The 18,082-nt window shown below is 45.2% G+C and overlaps 1 pseudogene across 1 annotated transcript; it reads left to right on the top strand.

Annotated features, from left to right (window-relative positions):
* Positions 1–804: 804 nt before the first annotated feature.
* On the top strand, positions 805–17,237 carry LOC308233550 (ATP-dependent Clp protease proteolytic subunit, mitochondrial-like; annotated as a pseudogene). Its single transcript has 2 exons — positions 805–816; positions 16,520–17,237. The product of its transcript is annotated as an ATP-dependent Clp protease proteolytic subunit, mitochondrial-like (transcript).
* Positions 17,238–18,082: the final 845 nt, after the last annotated feature.

Consider the following 18,082-nt stretch of genomic DNA (forward strand, 5'->3'; position numbering starts at 1 on the left):
GCCACATTCTGGTTGTAAGTCCTGGACAATATAAGACATCTTCTGAAAGATCCATGAAAAGGACTCTGATTTATTAAGTCTTGTCTGTGGGTTATGTGCACCTATAAATATCATATATAAGAGTGTCTGTTGATTGTTGTTTTATGTGTCTTTGTTGTTTGGTTTAATTTTTTAAAGATGAAGCATATTTCACTTTGTTAGGGCCCCCAGCTACTTGTGGCAGGGATTGCAGGAACTTCCCAGCAGCTGCCAAGAATTCTAAATCTTGGGAACCCTTCCTGCTCTCCCTTCTCAAGGCATCAGCAGTGTGGGAGCCACTCCCATTTTTGTAAAAAAAAAAAAAATAGTACTTTCACGTTAAAGTCACTGAAAGCCAGTGAGTTATCCCTGTTACAAAATTTGCCAAGAAAATGCCTTGGGTAATAATAACTGGCTTTAAAATCTCGAAGTTGTCAAGGCAAAATAAACATAACTAAAATGAAGGGTATATGATAAAGCTTCTTCAGTGGTAATTATATATGTCTAAACATAGTTTTCCAAAGTCTTTGGTAACTTCAAAATTTGGAGTTTGCTAAATTAAATAATAAAAATTATTAAATAACTAGGTATCCTATAAAATAAAAGGCTAATATGCAAATTGTCCCCACAGATGGGAATTTGACCAACCAGGAGTTAGACGTGCGAACAACAGACCAGGGGGAGGTGTAGAACATGGCAGCTGTTGGTGATGTGGCACTGGCAGCAGGCAGCAGAGGAGGTGCTGCTGGTCCTGATGGGCCCCGATGAGATTGGGACCATGGCGGGATGGTGGAGCAAGTGAGCAGGTGGTACCAGGTCAAGGCAGGAGCAAGCAGGGGCCCCGATCACCCTGCCAGTCACCCCACAGATTGGCCCTGATAGCTGGCCAGGCCTAGGGACCCTACCCATGCATGAATTTCATGCACCGGGCCTCTAGTTTTTAAATAACAGGCTACTGAATTATTCATCTGAGTTTGCCTCATATGAAAAATCTAGAGGATAGATTTGAATCTGTTATGAATGTCTTGTATTTTATTTGAAACTAGAGCCCTGAAGCATGAATTCATGCATGGGTGGGGTCCCTCAGGGTGGCCTGTGGGGATCCGACCAAAACCCATAGTCCAATGACGCCTGCCACTCCTAGCTACCATTCCTGCTCATCCCAGCCCCGCTGCATCTGCTGAGGGCTTGCGTCCAGTCAATTCCAGTCAGGAGAGGATCACACCATCACAGCAGTGCTTGCCAGCCATGAGCCCGAGGGACGTGATCGGTTGTTGGGAGCCACCTGGCAGCCGCTTTTATATTGTTTCTTCCTTGTGGAGCGTCTAGGGTGGGGAAGCGGACATGGTGCCTGAGGCCAACTTCCAGGAGGCCAGCAGCGCTGTTGGGATTGTGCTGGCAGCACCGGTCCATCAGTGCCTGGTCCTTCTCTGGAGATTGGACCTGCAGGACTACTGAGAAAGTGAGCGGCTGCCGCCAGGCTGGTGGGCTGCTGGGATGGGTAGGTCAGTTGAGCAATGCTCCCACTGTGGGAGTGCACTGACTACCAGGAAACAGCTCCTGCATTGAGCATCTGCCCCCGGTGGTCAGTGCACGTTAGAGTGACTGGTCGTTCAATAGTTTAGTCACTTAGATAGCTCTTAAAATGTGAATGTATTGCTAATCTGAGGAATGTTAATTACTTACATGCCACCTAAAAATTAAGGTTTTTAAGGGTTAAGAATTCTAATTAATTGGAAATAAAGTATGGCTTTGGTGTAACAGAAGGCATGAGCCATGGAGATGCATTTTGAAGGAGAAAGAAAGTGGTTTCTAAAGCTGGTTACTCCTGAAAGTTGTAAGGTTCTGAAGAAAGATTTGTGAAAGTTGTAGAAAGTTTGTGGAACTTGTAGAATTTTGTGAAGAGAAATGTTGAAAGGAAATTGTATAAATGACAGGACAGTAAGCCAGGACAAGTGGAATAGGGAAACTGAGATGGTTAAACAGCAATTTGGAGCCATCTAGTAAATCCTATCTTCCCTAAACCAAGGACACTTAAGAGTAAGTGATTTGAATTTTGCCTCCCTAACCAGAGGGTAAATAGCTTTTATCAATGTACTTACCCTTATTTTTTTCATCTGAATTGGGAGACTGATAGCAGAAATCCAATTAGTGTAATTTGATGACTGCATCCAAGGACAAATGAAGTTAGAGAATAAACCTCATTTTGGTTAGTCCTTTTCTAGTCTGTTAATAGGGAAAAGATCTTTCCTGTTTTTCTACCCACAAAGCAAAAGTTCTATAAATTATTAAAATGGTTATATGTTATATTAATCAGGTTTTTTTAAGCCATCTTTTAATCATGGGAACTGAAGTTTGCTAGCCTATGTTTGTGCCCAATACATTTGATATATGATCTTTTGGTAAAATAAATTTGACAATCCTTCTATGGTTTGAATTTTAAGAAACTTTTTCTTGACCTAGAATTGGCTTTAGATCATTCCAATAGGCTCTGGAATGCCTCAAGTGTTTGTTTTCTCTCTCATCAAGGAAACTTTTCTGGTTAAGGTGCATAGGAAGCTTTGTCAAATAATAATAACTCCTAGTATATTATGCTTTCATTTATAGTTCTAATTGTTATTCTGGAATATTGTGTTTTGCAGAAAGGACATGATTCCATGTCATTTGTATTAATCTATACAGTATCTGGATTTATAGAAGTACTGGCAGTAAAAATCAGGAGAAACAAAAAATTTATTATGGGGCTGAATGAATGGAAAATAATTATATAGTTTTTGTAATTTTTGTTGCAAGTATTGCTGATTCTTAAACTTTTTGTTTTTCAGATATAAGAAAGCATTTTTTAAAAATATATTTTTATTTATTTCAGAGAGGAAGGGAGAGAAAGAGAGAGATAGAAACATCAGTATTGAAAGGGAATCATTGATTGGCTGCCTCCTGCACATTAGACTGAGCCTGAAACCCAGGCATGTGCCCCTGACTAGAATCGAACCTGGGACCCTTTGGTACACAGGCCGATGCTCTATCCACTGAGCCAAACTAGCTAGGGCTAAGGAAGCATTTTTAATGCAAATTTGATAAATTATATATTCTCCCCACCTGTCCCTCCAGTATTTGGCAATTCTTAATAAGTGGCAATACATTTCTTTGCATGAATTCAATAAGAACTATTTCCAATTGTGGCTATATTAACCAAGATAAACTGATAATGGGCCTGCTTATGGCAGCCATGGCTTTACTGCCTTTTGTAGAACTTGGTCCATCCACTATTTCATGGGAATCCCTTACAATCCACAAGGCAGGCCATTGAATGTGCCCATGCTACCCTTAAGGGTATGCTAGTAAAACAAAAAAGGAGGAATATTGGACTCAAGGACCCAGCTATAATACTATCTAAAGCAATCTTTACCCTTATTTTTTGAATCTGAATGATCATTTTCAATCCTCAATAACTCCACCTCAGAAAACACAAGTCTTGGCAAGATGTGGACACTAATAACTGGATGGGACCCAATGAATTATTAACATGGGGAAGAGGATATGCGTGTGTTTCTACCCCCACAGGGCCGCTGTGGATTCCACCTCGCCAGATTAAACCCTATCATGGAATGGCACTGGACCAATCCTCTTCCAGAAATGAAGAATCTGAGCCTGGGGACTCTGCAGCACCAAACACTGCATCTCCACAGGACCCAGAAGGCCCGCGGAAAAATCTGGGGAATGATGAAGCTGACAACAGAGGCTGAGCAATTATTGGAGCCTACTCACACTCCACGTATCTCAGGTAACTAACCATTGTTCTTTTTGTTTTTCTTATAGTCTGTAAAATCAGAACTGGAGCAGTAAATGTGCTTTGTGGACCCTGACATTCCAAAGCAGAAAGTTCACCACCTCCCTCTGTCTTCTACATTAAGCAAAACAAAAAGGGGGAGATGTTGGGAAGCACATGAGACTTGGTTAGAAAGTTTATTTATCAGAATTCTGACTTAGTGCCAAAAACAGTGCCCCTAATTATTCCTTGACCTTTCCAAACAAGTCTGTGCACGTGCAGACCCCTGGGTGTTTACTGGAATCCTTATGCTTAATCTTTGGGTGTCCTTGCTTAAAGGACCCTACAAACACGTGTCCTCCCAATATTAGTTACCCTACTGATTGTATCTAAAAGATAAACTTTATCTCAAACTGCTGCTTCAATAAAAGCCTAATGAGGCAGGCAATTGGGGCTATGTGGTTCATTTAGCCAGGCAGTCCCCTTAGACCTTTCTTTCACAGCAAATGTTATGTCGGAATAATCCATTCATCTGTCACTCAGGGTCTGCTGGTCAGCCCCAGCACACCGGCCAGGCTAGTTTTATTTTTATTTATTTATTTTTTTTTTTATATTTTATTAAGGCTAGTTTTATTTTTTGAGAAACCTCCATACTGTTTTTCATAATGGCTGTACCGATCTATATTTCCACTGTCATGTAAATGTGCAAGCATTCCCTTTGTTCCACATCCTCACCGATATACATACTTTAATATATTTTTATTGATTTCAGAGAGGAAGGGAGAGGGAGAGAGAGATAGAAACATCAATGATGAAAATCATTGAACTGCTGCCTCTTGCATGCCCCCTACTGGGAATCAAGCCTGCAACCCAGGCATGTGGCCTTGACCAGAATCGAACCCGGGACCCTTCAGTTCCCAGGCAGATGCTCTATCCACTGAGCTAAACAAGTTAGGGCTATTTTTCTTTTTTTTAAATTTATCTTTATTGTTGAAAGTGGTAATACCAAAAAGAACAAAAACAAAAAAAAAGAGAGAGTAGTAACACCAATATGCCCTTCCCCTCCCCCCATTGACTTCCTCTACCCTGACCCTACTCTTCAGTTTGTTTCATCAGTGTTTTATAGTTTTCAGTGTACAGACCTTTCACCTACTTGGTTATTGTAAAAGAGATTATTTTCTTAATTTCTTTTTCACAGCCTGCCTAGTGGTCCTGGCAGGTCTGTCTCTTGCTTCATGCTTCAACAGTGTTTGAACAGAGAAGACCTGGGGACTTTCCATCTTCCAACCTCCTCTCCAGTTGCAACCTCCTGGAACTCTTCTCAGCTATCCCCTGACTCTGGGACCAGACAAATCCATTTTGTGTTGTGTGTTTAGCGGCTAAAGGGGTGGGCAAACTTTTTTTTTTTAATATATTTTATTGATTTTTTACAGAGAGGAAGGAAGAGGGATAGAGAGTTAGAAACATCGATGAGAGAGAAACATCGATCAGCTTCCTCTTGCACACCTCCCACTGGGGATGTGCCCGCAACCAAGTTACGTGCCCTTGACCGGAATCGAACCTGGGACCTTTCAGTCCGCAGGCTGACGCTCTATCCACTGAGCCAAACCGGTTTTGGCAGGTGGGCAAACTTTTTGACTCGAGGGCCACAATGGGTTCTTAAACTGGACCGGAGGGCAGGAACAAAAGCATGGATGGAGTGTTTGTGTGAACTAATATAAATTCAAAGTAAAGGAGCGGAGGGGAGAGCAAGAGAACCCTCCGCTCTTTTGGCTCTGCGGGCCGGAAAGAACAGCCGAACGGGCTGGATCCGGCCCACGGGCCGTAGTTTGCCCATGGCTTGTTTAGCCCCTTATTGCTGACCAATCATGAGCCCTCATATTCATCACAGTTATTACCCTGAGATGGAGAATGTTGTCAATTGTCTGGTCAACCTGTATTCCTTGGCCTCCAAGGCCTCCCTCTTTCTCTTGGCTTCTATTTCCGTTGCAGCGGTGTGACTTTGGAGGATTTAGGACACTTCTGTGAGTTGACCAAGAAGTAAAAGGGCGCTGAACATCTCTAGAAGATACAGAACCAGCCTGGTGGCCATGCCTTCTTCCAGGGCTTACAGAAGCTGCCCCACCATGCCATGGGAGCTGCCATGGATCTACAGGACAACCTAAACCAGACCCTTTTGGGTCTGCATGCCCTGGATTCTGCTCTCATAGACGCCATATTTATGGCTTCCTGGAGAGCTACTTCCTAGATGAGGAGGTGAAAGTCATTAGGAGGATGGGCAACTACCTGCCTAAACTCCCTAGGCTAGTTGTCCCTTACTCTGGGATGGGCGAGTGTCTCCTCAAAAGGCTTACTCTCAAGTACTACAAGGAGCCTCTAGAGCCCACCGGCCTTTGAGGGGCCCCTCTGTATCCCCTGTATCAGGACCTCTGTCTCAGCCTCTCCCTGCAGCCATGAGGCAGCTTTTTTAAAAAAAATTTTTTTTATTGATTTCAGAGAGGAAGGGAGAGAGAAAGAGATAGAAATATCAATGATGAGAGAGAATCATTAATAGGCTGCCTCCTGCACGCTCCACATTGGGGAATGAGCCCGCAATCCGGGCATATGCCCTGACTGGGAATCAAACCTTGACCTCCTGGTTCATAGGTTGACACTCAACCACTGAGTTACGCCAGCCAGACTGAGGCAGTTCTTTAACCACTCTGGAGTCTTTTCCCAAGCCATGGACCAAGTAGAAACAATAAAGCTTTTTGCAACCCTAGCTGGTTTGGCTCAGTTGATAGAGCATCGGCCTGTGGACTGAAGGGTCCCAGGTTTGATTCTGGTCAAGGGCACATTCCCAGGGTTGTGGGCTCTATCCCTAGTAGGGGGTGTGCAGGAGGCAGCCGATCAATGATTCTCTCTCACCATTGATGTTTCTATCTCTCTCCCTCACCCTTCCTATCTGAAATAAATAAAAAATTTTTAAAAATATTTTTTGTTGTTTAAATTAACCTTTTTAGTTTGAGATAATCATAGATTTACATGGATTTTAGGTATTAATACAAAGAGATCCCATGTACCCTTTACCTAGTATCCCCCAATAAATGTCTTGCAAAACTGTAGTACATGATCACAACCAGCGTATTGACATTGGTACCATCAGGGTACAGAACAATTCTAATGCTGGTGGTCTTAATCCAGCATCTAGAAGGGTTCAGAAATCTGGAGAAGGTGCTGCGTGTAAATTATTAAAGAGTCCAGAGACAAAACATAATTTTGGATGGCATTTTGGGGAGCCAGAGAAGACTTAGCTAAAGGAACCAAGTTCTCCTGTCTCTCTGGACCCCTTGCTTTTTATTAACACAAATTGTCCTAAGGCAAGGTAGATATACACATCAAAGGCCAAGGTTTAGTATACAGAATCCATTGTCAGATTGGGGGAACTGCCTTCAGCTGTTTGGCCAGCAGGAGGCAATAACATGTAGATTGAAATGCCCTCAGCTGTCTGGCAGCAAGCAATCATTTATGCATCCTTTTTAGGTTTGGAGAAATGCCCTCAGCCATTCCAGATGATTCAGCCCTGCTGACATAATGGAATTAGCTTCCAGCACAATTCTGTCACTATAATGACCTGTAATGTTGCCTTTCAGACTCACACTCTAGAACAGGGGTGGGCAAACTTTTTGACTCGAGGACCACAATGGGTTCTTAAACTGGACCGGAGGGCAGGAACAAAAGCATGGATGGAGTGTTTGTGTGAACTAATATAAATTCAAAGTAAAGGAGCGGAGGGGAGAGCAAGAGAACCCTCCGCTCTTTCGGCTCCACGGGCCAGATAGAACAGCCGAACGGGCCGGATCTGGCCCGCGGGCAGTAGTTTGCCCACGGCTGCTCTAGAATGTTATATATATGGAATTATACAGTATGAAAACTTTGGGGATTGGCTTTATCTTTTTTTTCACTCAGATTCTCCAGAAGTTCATCTCACTTGTGATGTGTATCAATAGTTTTGCTCCATTGATTGCCTCATGGTATTGTATGGTTCTTTTTGGCTTTGAACTGGACCATTTAATAAATTATGCTGGCCAAACTGGTTATCCATGGGAAATAATTTTTTTTTATCTTAAAATATTTTATTTTTTTTTAAATAAATCTTTATTCAGATTATTACAATTATTTCTCCTTTTTCCCCCCATAGCTCCCCTCCACCCATTTCCCACCCCACCTTCTGCCCTTACCTCCCCCCCACTGTCCTCATCCATAGGTGTATGATTTTTGTCCATTCTCTTCATGAACCCCCCATACCCCTTTCCCCCTGAGAATTATCAGTCCATTCCCTTTCTATGCCCCTGATTCTATTATATTCACCAGATTATTCTGTTCCTCAGTTTTTTAATTCACTTGATTTTTAGGTTCGCTTGTTGATAGATATGTATTTGTTGTTCATAATTTTTTTCTTTAGTTTTTTCTTCTTCCTCTTCTTTAAGAATACCTTTCAGCATTTCATATAATACTGGTTTGATGGTGATGAACTCCTTCAGCTTTTTCTTATCTGTGAAGCTCTTTATCTGCCCTTCAATTCTGAATGATAGCTTTGCTGGGTAGAGTAATCTTGGTTGTAGGTTCTTGCTATTCATCACATTGAAAATTTCTTGCCACTCCCGTCTGGCCTGCATAGTTTCTGTTGAGAAGTCAGCTGACAGTCGTATGGGTGCTCCCTTGTAGGTAATTAACTGTTTTTCTCTTGCTGCTTTTAATATTCTCTCTTTGTCTTTTGCTCTTGGCATTTTAATTATGATGTGTCTTGGTGTGGTCCTCTTTGGATTCCTTTTGTTTGGGGTTCTGTGGGCTTCCTGGACTTGTAAGTCTATTTCTTTCACCAGGTGGGGGAAGTTTTCGGTCATTATTTCTTCAAATATGTTTTCAGTATCTTGCTCTCTCTCTTCTTCTGGCACCCCCATAATTCTGATGTTGGTACGCTTGAAGTTGTCCCAGAGTCTTCTTACATTATCTTCAACTTTTTGGATTTTTTTTTTTTTTTGCTTTTTGCTTTTTCGGTTGAGTATTTTTTGCTTCTTTGTGTTTCAATTCTTTGACTTGATTCTTGTGTTCCTCTATTCTGTTTCTGGGTCTCTGTATAATATTTTTTATTTCAGTCAGTGTATGTTTAATTTCTAGTTGGTCCTTTTTCATATCTTCGAGGGTCTCGTTATATTTATCGGCCTTTTCTAGGATATTCTTAAAAAGTCTTATAACCGTGGTTTTGAATTCTATATCCAGTCGTTTGTTTTCCTCCATTTCTTTCGTTTGTGATCTGATTCTTTGACCCCGCATTTTCACTGATTCCCTGAGTTGGTAAGGTAGATATTTGTGCTAGGTTTCCAAGATGGCCCAGTGGGTCTGCTTCCCCAGTTAACCTGAGGTGGACACTCTTGGTGCACCCCTTTGTGGACTGTGTGTACAGCCTTGTTGTAATTAAGTCTTGATTGTTGTTGGTATCACTGGGAAGAATTGACCTCCAGGCCAGTTGGCTGTAAGGATCAGCTGTGTCTATGCTGGGAGAAGTTCGGTGCTGGAGACAGCCTTATAGGATTAGACTTGCCAAATTGCAATAGCCTCTGTGCTCAGCTTGGATGGGGTGGAGTCTCAGTCTTGGCTTCCTGTCAGCCTTGCCCTTGCGCGCATGTGCGCTTTCAGTCCTCCGCCTTCCCCAGCTCGAGTCTCCGCCTGAGAGTCCAGACTCCCCCCACAAGAGCGTGGGTCCCCAGGGGCTCGCCTGGAACTGGGGTTCACTGCAGTCAGAACTGGGGCTCAGTGCAGTCAGAATCCTCTGACTCCCTTCCACTAGGGAAAGCCTGTGGCAACTTCCGCAGCCTTTGTGCGCACTGGCACGCGTGCGTGCGCACTTTCAGTCCTCCGCCTTCCCCGGCTCCCGAGTCTCCGCCCGAGAGTCCAGACTCCCCCCACAAGAGCGTGGGTCCCCAGGGGCTCGCCTGGAACTGGGGTTCACTGCAGTCAGAACTGGGGCTCAGTGCAGTCAGGATCCTCTGACTCCCTTCCACTAGGGAAAGCCTGTGGCAACCTCCACAGCCTTTGTGCGCACTGGCCCGCGTGCGCCTTCAGACTTCTGCCTTTCCCAGCTCGAGTCTCCGCCCGTGAGTCCAGACTCCCACCGTAAGAGCGTGGGTCCCCAGGGGTTCGCCTGGAACTGGGGTTCAGTGCAGTCAGAACTGGGTTTCAGTGCGGTCGGAGGCTTCCTTCCCCCTTCCGCCAGAGAAAGTCAGCCAGGCTCTCAGCCGCCCTTCCTCTCTGCGCGCACAAAGACCCTTTGCCGTACCTCCAATTCTCTGTGAGCTTTTCTCTTTCCTTCTAGTTGTAGAATTTTCACTCAGCCAGCTTTCCTGTGGTTCTGGATGGTGTCCGTTCTGTCTTTTAGTTGTAGTTTTGAAATTGTTGTGCAAGGCAGCAGTTTAGGTGTTTACCTATGCCGCCATCTTGGTTTCTCGGGAAATAATTTTTTTTTTTAAATATACTTTATTGATTTTTTACAGAGAGGAAGGGAGAGAGAGAATTAGAAACATTGATGTGAGAGAAACATCAATCAGCTGCCTCCTGCACACCCCCTACTGGGGATGTGCCCACAACCAAGGTACATGCCCTTGACCGGAATCGAACCTGGGACCCTTGAGTCCGCAGGCCGACGCTCTATCCACTGAGCCAAACTGGTTAGGGCGGGAAATAATTTTTTTAAAAACATTTTTATCCCATAACCATAGGCAAAAAATAAATTTCAACTGTATAAAAGGCTCAAGTGAAACAAAGCTGTTTTACAGAAGACCACACATACCATAGTTAATGTCACCTTCCTGAATAAGAAGGAAAAGTCAGAATCCAAAAAACACAAGGTTGAAGCATCCATCCTATCTAATAAAAGAGTAATATGCAAATTAACCATCACCCGGTTACACTCACAAAGCCACGCCCACCAGCCAATCAGGAGTGAGTATGCAAATTAACCCAACCAAGATGGCTGCAGCCACAGAGAGAGCAGGAGGGAGGCTTGGGTTTCCCCGGTGATGGAGGAAGCCAAGCTTTCCGCACACCCTGGCCGGCCCAGGCCTCCACTCCAGGCTACAAAGTTTCAATTATAGAAGATAAATAAATCCCAACAAAAATGGCAGCAGCAGGGGAGCTGGAGAGAGCAGGAGGCTAGGGTTGCCCCCGGCGATGGAGGAAGCTAAGCTTCTGCAGCCCTGGCCTGCCTTGGCCTCCGCTTAAGGCTACAAAGTTTCAATTATAGAAGATAAATAAATCCCAACAGAAATGGCTGCCACCATGGAGCGAGCAGAAGGCTTGGCTCTGCTCCAGGCTACAAAGTTTCAATTATAGAAGATAAATAAATCCCAGATCCCAGGGCCTCCGCTTGGGTCGCTGGGGGGTGTGGCCAGCCTGCAAACCACCATAGGCCCCTCGCCCAGGCTGCCCCACACCCCAAGGGAACCCCCACCCTGATCTGGGACACCCTTCAGGGCAAACCAGCCGGCCCCCACCCGTGCACCAGGCCTCTATCCTATCTAACCCTATCTAATAAAAGAGTAATATGCAAATTGACTGTCACTCCAACACAAGAGATGGCTGCCCCCATGTGGACACAAGATGGCCACCACAAGATGGCCAGCAGGGGAGGGCAGTTGGGAGGGACCAGGCCTGCAAAGGAGGGCAGTTGTGGGTGATCAAGCCTGCAGGGGAGGGCAGTTAGGGGTGACCAGGCCGGCAGAGGAGGGAAGTTGGGGGTGACCGGGCCTGCAGGGAAGGGTAGTTGGGTGGGACCAGGCCTGCAGGGGAGAGCAGTTGGGGGCAAACAGGCTGGCAGGGGAGCAGTTAGGCATCAATCAGGCTGGCAGGGAAGTGGTTAGGGGGTGATCAGGCTGGCAGGCAGAAGCGGTTAGGGACAATCAGGAAGGCAGGCAGGCGAGCAGTTGGGAGCCAACAGTCCTGGATTGTTCGAGGGGTCCCAGATTGGAGAGGGTGCAGGCTGGGCTGAGTGACACCCCACCGTGAACGAATTTCGTGCATCGGGCCTCTAGTCTTATATAAAAACTGCTGTTTGACATTTTAACCCAGCTATTTGGCTTCTGTAAATGCTTGCTTGCTTAAATAATAAGGAAAACAAGACTACTCCCACTTTGGAGAGGCCATTAAACCTTCCCTGGATGAAATTATTAGTGCTGGCACCAGGCCAAGCCTTTGGTTGAGGTCTCAAGGCCCTAGCACATAGGGGCTCTTTAAGAACTTGCAAAGGGGGCCGGAGACACCCTATATTTGGGAGACAAAGAAGGTAAAAACATATAAATAGGGAAAATTCCTCCATGTTGGGGCCCAGAATTTGAGAGACATTTTCCTCTGGACTCCGCGTAGTAAATGTAACTCCATCTCTCTAAGTATCGCTTGGGTCTTCTCCGGTTTTCTGTAACAAGGGCACTTTGGCTAATCCCATACAAACAGAAAACATTTGTTTTGGTAAAATACATAGAGATGACATTGCTCGAAAATAATATTTCTAACAAGGTTCATTTCCAGACCATATAAAAAAAATTCATGCAAACCAACAAGCCGTTTGAAATAAAAATAAAGATCATTGAGAGAAAGGTCACCACAGACAAAGCCAGGACGACCAACAAACACACAGCACTGGCGATGGCGCCTCACTGAGGATGCCTGGTCCCTGTCCCTCTGTCCTCTCCACCCACAGTCGCCGTCGCCACAATAACAAACCCGAGGAAACCTGACAACTCTCACTTCCAAATGAAAACCTGAATGCAAGATGAAAGCAAGGCCAGGCCCTGTCCCCGCCCCTGGAGCACACAGGCCATCCCTCCGAAGCTGCTAATGGCGCCGCCTGCGCAACACGTGGACCAGGCCAGTTGTCACAACTGCTGACACCCCTAGTGGGCGCTTCCGCCCTCCAGATGGCGGCCTGAGGCGCGGGGAGGCCCCAGTCAGCTCTGCAGCCCAGTCCTCTCCCTCGGCCCAGAGGTGGAGCTCTGCGGGCTGCAGACCTGCCAGGCTGCTTGGCCTCCCTGAGCCGACGGCCGGCGCACTCCGCTCCCGCCAGGTCCGGTCGTCCCGGGTGTCGTCTGGACCAATTCCACGGCTCAGGAAGCCCCATAGGGAGCGGGCGCCGGGCCGCAGTTCAGGGGTGCAGGCGAGGCCCGCGTGCCAGGCGGCCCCTGAGCACCAGGCGGCTCTTAGCCGTGAGGGCCCCCCCCCCCCGGCAGTGAGGGGCTGTTATAATAATGTAACCCCTCTAATGTATGAAACAATTATTGTATGAAATGTTTGCTGTATGGAAACCCCCAATACTCTGTAACTTCCAAAATTAATGAACACCCCACTATCTTGATGTAAAAGCTCTGAGCCCTTAAAGTGTAAACGCCCTGCTCCCAGCATAAGGCACACCATCTGGCCCACACTGATAAGGACACAAGTTGTTTACCACGGTCTACATAACCCTGAGACTGTCTTCAGTTGAGGTCTCCTGCCCGATAAGAGGAGGACTCCATGTCGCTCTGAGTGACAAGCCCCTGATTGCTCTGCTGTGTGAGCCTGAACCAACTGCAGCCGCCTGCCTGTCTCTGTTTTCGTCGTCTGTCCTTCAGTGTGCATCGCCGGGTGGCCTTTGCTGGAGCCTAGGACCCACTAGGAATAGGTAAATAAACCCCGTGTGATTGCATACTAATTCTGTCTTGTGTGTCCTGTGTTCCGGTTCGGCTCAGCTGTCTAGACATTGAAGTACCAGGGGATAGGCCGTTATTGCTGACTCCTGGTCACCTGCGTTTGTCCCACTAAGTCTAGACAGATAATCAATTAATTGGGACATAATTGGGACAGGGCCCCGGCGGTGAGGGCTCCCTGGCGGTGAGGCTGCGCTCAGAAATGTCCGGCATGGGTGCTGAAGCTAGACCAAAGAGAATTGTTTTAAAATTTGTGAGAGCATTGGGATTGTTTATTCTGTATGCAAATTTCTGTAATGCCTGGCTTTAAAGACCACTAGCCCTGGGGGGTGGGTGGGTGGGGGGGGTACTCAGTTGGTTAGAATGGATACACCAAGGTTTCAAGTTGGATCCCTGGTGGGGCACATACAGGAAACTACCAAGGAATGCATAAATAAGTGGAACAACGAATCGATGTCTCTCTCTCTCTCTCAAATCAATAAATAAAAAGTAAATAAAAATCTATTGGTCTATCTTGCACTTTGGATAGCTTACCTATGAGTGCTTTTTTTGTTGTTAATTCTCACCCAAGGATATTTTTTCCATTGCTTTTTTAGAAAGAGTGGGAGGGAGGAAGGGAAGAGAGAGAAACAAGGCTGTGAGAGAGAAACATCTATTGGTTGCCTCCCACATGTGCCCCGACTGGGGTGGGGATGGAACCTGAAAACCAGGTATGTGCCCTTGACCAGGAATCGAACCCTCAACACTTCGTACACCGGCCGACACTCCATCCACTGAGCCACACCAGCCAGGGAAATGCATGCTTTTTTAACTTCATGCATTGGTCATTTGGAAAATGGTTCACTGAATTATGCAGATCTTCCAAATGTTAACACCTTACATTACACAACACCAAAAAATGATATTTGGTAATATCACCACTGATCTCATTGGAAACATGATAAAAGAGTGGAAAGCTGGCCCTAGCTGGCTTATCTAAGTGACTAGCTAGAGCGCTGGACCATGGACTGAAGGGTCCTGGGTTTGATTCTGGTTAAGGACACATACCTTGGTTACAGGCTCTATCCTAGGCCCTGGTCAGGGTGAGTGCTGGAGGCAGCCAATCCATGTGTCTCTCTCACAGTGATGTTTCTCTCTCTGTCTCTCCCTCTCCCTTCCACTGTCTCTAAGGAATAAAAAAATCAATGGAAAAATATCCTCAGTAAGGATTAACAAACAAACAAAAAATAGTGGAAAGATGTCAAGCTGAAATTTAAAAATTTTGGCAACAGCCCTAACTGGTTTGGTTCAGTGGATAGAGAGTCAGCCTGTGGACTCAAGGGTTCCAGGTTCGATTCTGGTCAAGGGCATGTACCTTGGTTGCGGGCACATCCCCAGTGGGGGGTGTGCAGGAGGCAGCTGATTGATGTTTCTTTCTCATCGATGTTTCTAACTCTCTCTCCCTCTCCTTTCCACTCTGTAAAAAATCAATAATATATATATATATATATATATATATATATATATATGTATATATATATATATATATATATAAAATGAAAATTTTGGCAACAAATACTGTCAGTTATTTTCCTTGACATGACACAATTACTTTGTTCATTTTGGAGAAAATATCTGCCAAATACCCATATCTGGGTAACCATAGCTTGTCTCTCAGTTGTTCTTTCAAGTAAAAACAATGTTCCATGAAAGAAGAGGCTGTGCTCAGCTCACAACTCAATTGCATGGGTGCTTTTTCTCAGACAGCCATTGGACTTCTATAAGCAGCAGAAGTGCCTGGCATACTTCACATTTTATCACGCAAAATATTAAAAAGATATGTGCTTGAGTTCAAAATTAATAAAGTTAATGATTTTTCCTGCTTAATAAAGGAGAGTCTTAAGTGAAACTGGCTTTTTCCTTTTCCTTTTTGAACTCTGAGTGTGTGGTAGTGAAGAAAGTAAAGTGTGGTTTCCTGTCACTGTCTTGATTCACACCAGGGGGCCAACAGCTGAATCTTCCATTTGCTTTTACTTCACCGGTGCAGATGTCAATATGCTAAAAAAAATCAAATTAGAGCTCAGTATTATCATAAAGATAGTTTTAACCTCCTTGACCCCCTAAAAAAACCTCAGGCGTCTGAAGATTACACTTTGAGAACCGCTGCCTTAATCCAACCAGGGTTTCAGCTTATTTCATTGGACTGTAGTCTTTGTGAAGATTGAATATATATATATATATATTTTAAATATATTTTATTGATTTTTTACAGAGATGAAGGGAGAGGGATAGAGAGTTAGAAACATCGATGAGAGAGAAACATCGATCAGCTGCCTCCTGCACACCTCCTACTGGGGATGTGCCGGCAACCAAGGTAAGTGCCCTTGACCAGAATCGAACCTGGGACCCTTACAGTCTGCAGGCCGACGCTCTATCCACTGAGCCAAACCGGTTTTGGCGTGAAGATTGTATATTTAATGCTTATGCTCATTCCTAAAGTACAGTCCTGCAGAAGCCCTCAGTGCCTGGGCTATTTCTCAGAGTGCCTTCTCCTTGGTGGGCCTTGAACTCCAATTTTTGTTACCCTGGTCCTAGCAGACATTTGAAAGCTGTGCTGAGCTTCTCTTCCTCCCAGCAGCTCCTTTTGAACTGGTAAATGCCTTGGTGATGCAAACAGCCCCAAATAGTGGGCTCACTTCTCTGTGCTTCTCTTCACTCTGAGACCTTGCTGTGTGTGGCAGGGTTATTTAAAAAAAAAAAAAAGACTGCAATTTTTCATCTACAACATTTGCAATGTGATTTTTCAGCTCCTCCCAATAGAGGTGGAGTCTATTTCTCCATCCCTTGAATCTTGGTGGTCTTATAGCTTGCTTTGGCCAATAGAAGGCATAGAAGGAATAATGTACCATTTCTGGAACTAGGCCTCAGGAGGCTTGCATGATTTGATTCTGTCTCAGACCCTTTCCTTGGGAATTGCCAGGGGACTAAAACGAAGCTATTCTGCTGGAACATGACAGACTACATGGGCCCATCTTAGATCAGCCAACCAGCAGCCAACCCACCTGCTGACTCGGAGACATCAGCATTTTGGCCTCATCTTGCCACCCTCATCCCCACACAGCAGACACCCGAGGTGGGTCTGGCCCTGCAGCAGAGCTACCCCACTCATTCCCATCATGGTGGAGCACAGTTGCGGCAAGCGTGCCTATGACATCTACTCGCAGCTGCCGAGGGAGAGCATCATGTGTGTGTGTCATGGGTTCGATCAGTGACAGTGTGGCCAGCCTGGTTACCTCGTAGCTGCTGTTCCTGCAGTCTGAGAGCAACAAAAAGCCCATCCACATGTACATCAACAGCCCTGGCAGCATAGTGACCTCAGGCCTGGCCATCTACGACAGGATGCAGTACATCCTGAACCCCATCTGCACGTTGGCCAGGCAGCCTGCATGGGCTCCCTGCTTCTCACTGCGGGCAACCCAGGCATGCGCCACCCACGCATCATGATCCACAAGCCTCCTGGGGGTGGCCGGGGCCAAGCCACAGACATCACCATTCAGGCAGAGGAGATCATAAAGACCACTAGCCCCGGCGGGTACTAGAAGCAGCTCTACAGCATCTATGGCAAGCACACCAAACAGAGCCTACAGGTGACTGAGTCAGCCATGGACAGAGACCGCTGCATGAGCCCCATGGAGGCCCAGGAGTTTGGCATCTTATACAAGGTTCTGGTGGGTATCCTGGCTGAGACACTGTGATTTTAAATTAAATTTTTGTAGTAAAATTAAAAAAAAAATCAGAACTTAAAATATGTATAACCTCTTCTTACTCTCACTTCTTAAAACTCACCTCAAGCCTTTGGGGAGAAAGATCTGAACTTTGTCTCCTGTCTTCTTATCTGACTACCTTATAATGAAATCCTTTTCTCTGCAAAAGACCATTGCATCAGAACTTGGTCTTTCTGTTGAGTAGTGGTCAATGAGCCCACTTGCTCAGCTGGGTTACAATTTTGCTATATAACAGCTAACAGCAAAAGTCAGTTGATAACTTGGTGCTTTGGTTGCTGTTTGATACCTTCAAACACTTTTTCACATTTTGATCAGCAGTTTTTTATTGTTATTGGCAGGAGGATTGACCTGAAAAATTACTAGAAGCAAAACATCCTTGATGACCTTGTTTTTTCTAATATTTTCATTAATCCTTAAAAAAATATTTTTGGGGATATTTTAATATGTTGATTTTAACTCCTTGTCCTACCAATGTACCTTGTCTATTAGAGGCTGTTCAATTTGTTTAATTCATTCTTGTAATGATTTCTTTCTTAAGTTGTCTACACTTTCCCCCCTTGAGCTCATATTCCCCTGGGATATTTGCCATCTTGGCTGGCAGACTTGTGAGGAAGGGCTAATTTCAGGTCCTAGCACGTGCCCCTCCTGAAGAATTTGGCTTCTGTCTGAAGGAGGGTATGAGATATAGATCAAAGATTTTTCCAATGTTAAAATCATCCACAGCGGTACAACTCCCTTTTGGGGAGCTCTCTTGCTAACTTAGAAGCATTTTGCCTTTCAGATTTTGAAGTGGCAGAGTAAATGCTAGGATCTAG

Source organism: Plecotus auritus, assembly GCF_963455305.1.
Source record: "Plecotus auritus genome assembly, chromosome: 9".
NCBI lineage: Eukaryota > Metazoa > Chordata > Mammalia > Chiroptera > Vespertilionidae > Plecotus > Plecotus auritus.